Source organism: Octodon degus, unplaced genomic scaffold (genome assembly GCF_000260255.1).
Source record: "Octodon degus isolate 3935 unplaced genomic scaffold, OctDeg1.0 scaffold00111, whole genome shotgun sequence".
Lineage (NCBI taxonomy): Eukaryota > Metazoa > Chordata > Mammalia > Rodentia > Octodontidae > Octodon > Octodon degus.
In genome coordinates, this window is record NW_004524687.1 from 9242469 (window position 1) to 9248584 (window position 6116).

The window sequence follows — 6116 nt, forward strand, 5'->3', positions numbered from 1 at the left end:
AAAGGACCATTTTGTATCTGTATATACAAAATAGTTACGATAGATATACAGCTACTTTTTCTTAATTCAATGAGAAGAAAGATTTGTACTAATAGTGTTTGGACAAGATATCATGTCTGCATCTTGTACTATGAATAACCACATGAAGACAACAATATGCAATGTATTAATTATTGTAACTGTCTTACTAACCTGTTTTGAAACTGTCTCACTGCTATTTGTTTCTCAGTAAAATTAATTTTAAAAAAATGAGTTTCAGTCCCTGAGTTCAATCCCTGGTTCCTCGAAAAAGAGGAAGAAGAAAAAGAAAAGATTAAAAAGAGTTTCCTGGTCTGCCGAACAAGAACAGTTATCTTCTGTTGAAAGAATGTCTGCCTCCAATGTAATTTTTTTCATCTGTTGTGTTTTCCAAATAAAGTGTTCAGCTAATGCCTGGATGGGCTATTGCCCTAACAATGTAAATCTTGTTATCTTGTTAACTGTATCATGCAGCCATTTACTGTCATCATCACTAGAACATTCTATAGTTTCAAAAAGGTGCTTAAAGTCCTGAGGTTAGAATATCAGGTGGCTTCACTTTAGTTTTAATTTTTGCATTATTCATTATAATCAGTGGATCATATGGAGTCAGTGCATGTGAATGTTGTATTGGCAGGGCCCTGTGCCTCCCAAAACACTGAGTTAAGAGGAGTTAAGTATTTTGTAAATAAATCTTTATGAGGAGTCATTTGAATAAAACATAGGTTTTCATGTATTACTGAAGCCTTATGAACTAGTAGTCCATTCCATGTACAAACATGTCAAATAATGAAGAAGGTGCCTTGTAGAGAAGCTTAATCTCACAAGATACTAGCACAGCACACTTCATACATGATACAAGTACGGATTTGTGGGACTTGTGATTAGTTTCTGAAACTGGCTTTCACTAATAAACATATATAGCACTACTCAGCCATATCTATATATAGAAGAACAAGTATGCATATCATGTAAAAGTTTCCAAAGTGCCTTTCTCTCATTCTTCACAGGAAGCATTCTAACTACTTTAAAAGGAGTATCTTCTAACCAGGAATTTGTTTTTATTCCCAAACTTGGAAAACACTCATGTGAGCTCATGAGCTCACAATGGGTGATCTCAGTAGATTATGATTGCTAGGATCCATTTTTTAAAAAGTCACAATGGACCACTTCTAATTTTCCATTCAGGTTTTCCCCTAAGGACTTCAAGTGTGGAATAAACATTTTGTGACTTTCAAGTGCAATCACTGAAGCATGAGTTTCTAGTAATACCTTAGTCAGGACCAGAACCTGGACTGCACTCCATGATTACGAGGCGATGTGCTTTTTTTTCCTTTCCAAGTTTAGCATTTCTGCGAACATCTCAGCCAATCTCCGACTGGTTATGGAATTCCTCAAAATGAAGTTGCTAAAGGACCGCCCTATTGAATTTTCAACTTGCTTTGATTCTATTCCTTTCTGTCACCCTATTTGGAATGGGAATGTTTATCTTGTGCCATAGAATACTGAAAGTGTTTAACTTTCTTTTCATTTTTACAGGGGCTCACAGCTAAGAGCGTACCTTAAATCTCAGAGGAGACTTTGGGCTTTTCAGAGTAGCCTTGATAGACTATAAGGGGCAGAAAGAAGGCTGTTATCTGGCTCTGAGACACAGTGGATAGTTCACTGAAATTTTACACACAAGGCTGCTGAAATATAGGCATTTTAATAAGGTCTGACTAAATTTCAAACACTTGGTAGGAGATGAGTATGTAAAACATAATAATTAAGATTACATGGGACTGGAGAGATAGCTCAGTAGAATAAGTGCTTGCCTAGCAAGCACAAGGACCTGAGTTCAATCCCCAGTTCCACCAAAAGGAAAAAGAAGAAAAAAAGATTACATGTAAGTTTATAATGGAATTCTGACCATACTGACTATATATAATAATGGGAAAAATTAGCAGTCAAGTTTATCTTGAGTGTTATAGTTGACTCAGATGAGAGAAAATAAAGAGAAAAGATGCTGATGGTAGGGATCATCCCACTAGTTCTCTGTTCAGCAGTGGTTCTGAATCAGGGGTAATTCTCCCACCTAAGGGGCATTTGGAGACACATTTCTGATTGTCATGACAAGTGTGGAGTGGGAATGCTACTGGAATCTAGTGAGTAAAGGCGAGAATGCTGCCAAACATCCTACAATGCAACAACAGAAATACCCCAACAAGACTAATAATGTAGTGGTTGTGAAACCCTGCTTTACAGGAAGGATAAGCAAATGATGGAAATGGTGATGGACTAGTTCTGTATCTTGACTGTGATGATGGGTACATGAAGGTATACATAGAATTAAACTGCATAGACCTACATGCATGTGCATGTGTGGGTTAAAAATATGGTGAAAAAATACTATAGTCTAATTAAAATGTTGTTTTCCTGGTTTGATATTATATAATAGTAACCTAAAGTGCCAGCATTAAAGCACTTATCCCACTGAGCCATCTCCCCAGCCCATATATATTTTGTTCTTTCTTTCTTTCTTTCTTTCTTTCTTTCTTTCTTTCTTTCTTTTCTTTTCTTTTCTTTTCTTTTTTTTTTTTGTAGTATTGGTGATTGATCTCAGGACCCTGCACTTGCCAGGCAAGCTCTTATTCTACTGAGATATCTACCTAGCCCCTGAAGGAATTTCTTTTTTTTTTTTTTTTTTTCTGGTTTTCTGGGGGCCTGTGCAGGATGCCTTCAGGGCAGGTCTAGTTTGGGATGAGGGGATTGAACCACAGCATCCTGAGCCTAACTGCTTTGTTTCAGCAGGCACTTAAACACCTGAGCTAATGGGCAGGTCCCCAAAACCAGATCTAATTAAGAATCCCAGCTGTATATTTTAGAGAGGCAGCCTAAACCTCTTTACCTTGTGCTGCTGCTGGCTGTCTCTTTGCTTCTGTATGTGATGTAGTACTTAGTACAAAATGGATTTAGTCCATTTTCTGTTGATAGAGCAACATATGTGACTGAATAATTTATAAAGAAAAATTGAGGGCTTGGGAGATAGCTCAGTAGAATAAGTGCTTGCCTGGGAAGTGCAAGGTCCTGAGTTCGATCCCCGATACCGGAAAAAATAAAAAAAGATTATTTAGTTCATGATTCTGGAAGCTGGAATGTCTAAAAGCAGGGCAACCAGATGTGCTGCACAGAGGAAAAATGGCACACACTGGAGAAGAAACCCAAAGTGAATACAATTTTTTTTTTTTTTTTTTTTGGCGGAACCAGGGATTGAACTCAGGTAGTGTGCTTGCCAGGGAAGCACTTATTCCACTGAGCCATCTCCCTAGCCCTTTGGAAACCCAAAGTGTAGTATCACTTCATACCAATCTATTCACTTAACTAATACAGTCCTATAAGCGCAAGAACTCACTTCTGTTGGAATTAAGAAGAAAGGCATTAATTCCTCCTACCAATTTGTTACCTCTTAAAGGCTCTCCCCACATCATCACAACAGTCTACCAAGCGTTTTTCAACCACAGCAAGCACCTCAAGAATGTGGATCCCATTAAGTTCTATTCAAAAGCTTTGATGCTTATAGACATATTTGGACATTTTCTCAGTGGGCTAATTTTTAGATGATGAATTAAATAATGCCACTCACCCACATTTCTTCCCTAGTCCCCAATCTGAAAAACATTTTGAATATTGTACTCTGTTTTTATTCATTCTAAATAGCTCCAGGGCATCTGCGAATCTTTTCTAGACTGTGGAGCCACTTGGAGAGTAGTGCCCTAAGTGAGCTCCTGTTTCTGACCCCCTCTGCCTCTTCTTCATAATGTTGCCCATTTTGACACATTTAGCAAAACTGAATTTGTTTCTTAAGGCCCAGCACAGATAATTTCCTTCAAAACCCTCTCCAACTTTCCCACTTTTTCCTGCCCTAAGCAGTGAGCCAATCTTCCCTTCCTGGCCACTAATGTAAAGTGATCATGTTCCATAGCACCTATTATGCAGCCATAGTGTGTCTCACTATATTGTAAACTATGGGAGAGAAAAAGGAGGATAAAATATGACCTACTGCTCTACATAAGTTTTTACTTTAGGGGAAAGAACAACAGTCCAAGAATCAATTTTATTTATTTATTTATTTATTTATTTATTTATTTATTTATTTGGTTGTTACAGGGTCTCACTACGCAGCTCAGATTCATGGTGATTCTTCTGCTTTTAGCCTCCCCCATGCGAAGATTACAGTTGTGCACCACCATGCCCCGACTCTGGCCAGCTCAGCTCGTCCTGGGGATGAGGCTTGTGCAGTATATGGTGCTGGGGATTGAACTGTGGTTCTGTGCTTGCCTAACTTGCCTAAACAGGCGCTTTAGTCCACTGAGCTATATCGCTGGCCCCTCAAGAATTAATTTTAAAGGTAAATATCCTTATACCAAGAAATTTAATTGGGCACTGTGTGGGATAAAATGCCGATTAAGATTTAGTTCCAGTCTTTTTGTTTAATAAAGGAGATATAAATACAATTGACTATAATACAAAATAAAATGTGATATGAACTACAAAAGCTAATAAAGCTACAAGGGAATAGAGGATTTAAGAGAATATTTGATTTTAAAAAAGAGACCTTGAGGGGATAAAAGAGGAAGTCACAATGACACAGGGAAAAAAACAAATGTTGGTGGACGAACTCCCAACCTGAAAGGTGCCTGGGATGAGTTTGTGTTCTCTAAAACCAAAGAATGAATTTTAGGAACAAACGGAGGTTATGAGTAGAATATATTTATTAGGGGAAAGAAAGCTCTTGTCAGAGCTTGGACACTCTGGACAGGAGGAGGGGGGGTGGCAAGCAGGTTGTCCCCGGGAAGTTGTCTCTTCCAGGGACTTTTATAGTGTAAAACCATGCGGTGAATTGGGTCTAAGGTGGTGGAGAACATAGGCCTGAGGTGTGACAAAATTATGGTAAACCAATGAGATTACAAGCACCATTGCTTAGATAAAATTGATTAAATCTAGTACCAAATGAGGAAGAGTCATGTAGCAAGCAGACATATATACCTCCAGGACAGGGCCTCTTCCTGTAGGGGGTTGGGCTAGTGACTCATTTGAGCTCTTTCAAGGCGATTGATACCTATTTAGAATATCAATCCCTGATGCTCAACCCTAGAGAAGTATGTAGCTGTATTTGTTTCCTCTTTTGTCTTGAGGTGTGGCCCAAATGGGAGTGTCTGTCTCTTCCAAGTTGCAAAGTCACCTTGTCTTCCATCTTATCTCTTTGAGGGCCTGGCCCTGTCTGACTGTCTATAATATTTCTATCTAATTCATCTGTTTATAACAATATTACAATCGAGTCTTTTTTTTTTTTTTTAAGATAAGGTCTTCCTGTGTTATTTAGGCTGGCATTGAACTTGCTTATGTAGCCCAGGCTGGCCTCAAACTCATTACAGTCCCCCTGCTTCAACCTCCTGAGTTCTGGGATTAAAGGTGTGCAACAAAATGCTCTTTTTTGGGCTGGGGAGATGGCTCAGTAGAATAAGCGCTTGCCTAACAAGCACAGGGCCTGAGTTCAATCCCCAGTTCCACAAAAAAAACCAAAATGCCCTTTCTGTACAAATATCCTGAAAACCAGGGAATAAATCTTAATCAGCATTTTATCCCACGCTGCGCTGAATAACAATTGAGTCTTGCAGAGAGGTAAAATGGGCTAAAGCAGGAAGAATTTCTATAGGAAGTAAATGTGTTGAGGGCTTGAGACAAGAAAGCTCAGAACACAGGGCCCATGAGATAGTTCAGTGGAATAAGTGCCTGCTTAGGCTAGTGCAGGGACCAGGGGTTCCGCAAGCCCCATTGGTCCCTCCCCTACCCTTGCCCCTGCGTGCACTGAGCCAGCTGCTGAGACCAGATATGGTGGCACAGGCCTGTAATTCCAGCGCTGGAGAGGCTAAAAACAGGAGGATCACTACGAGTCTGAGGTAGTGAGATCCTTATCAAATACAGACATTTAAAAAAAAAAGTTCACAACACGCTTTCAAAAGTTTAGTTGATTAGTTTGGCTAGGAAAAGATGTGACAGAAGATTAGAAGGCCAAGAATCCCACGCAGCAAAATTTAGTTATAGAAGGACAGCATGCA

General features: G+C 39.2%; 1 protein-coding gene across 1 annotated transcript in view; it reads right to left on the reverse strand.

Moving 5' to 3' along the window:
• LOC101567666 (glyceraldehyde-3-phosphate dehydrogenase-like) overlaps nt 1-6116 on the reverse strand; it is a 26492-nt gene that overhangs the window by 13001 nt on the left and 7375 nt on the right. The gene's annotated exons all lie outside the window — the stretch shown is intronic.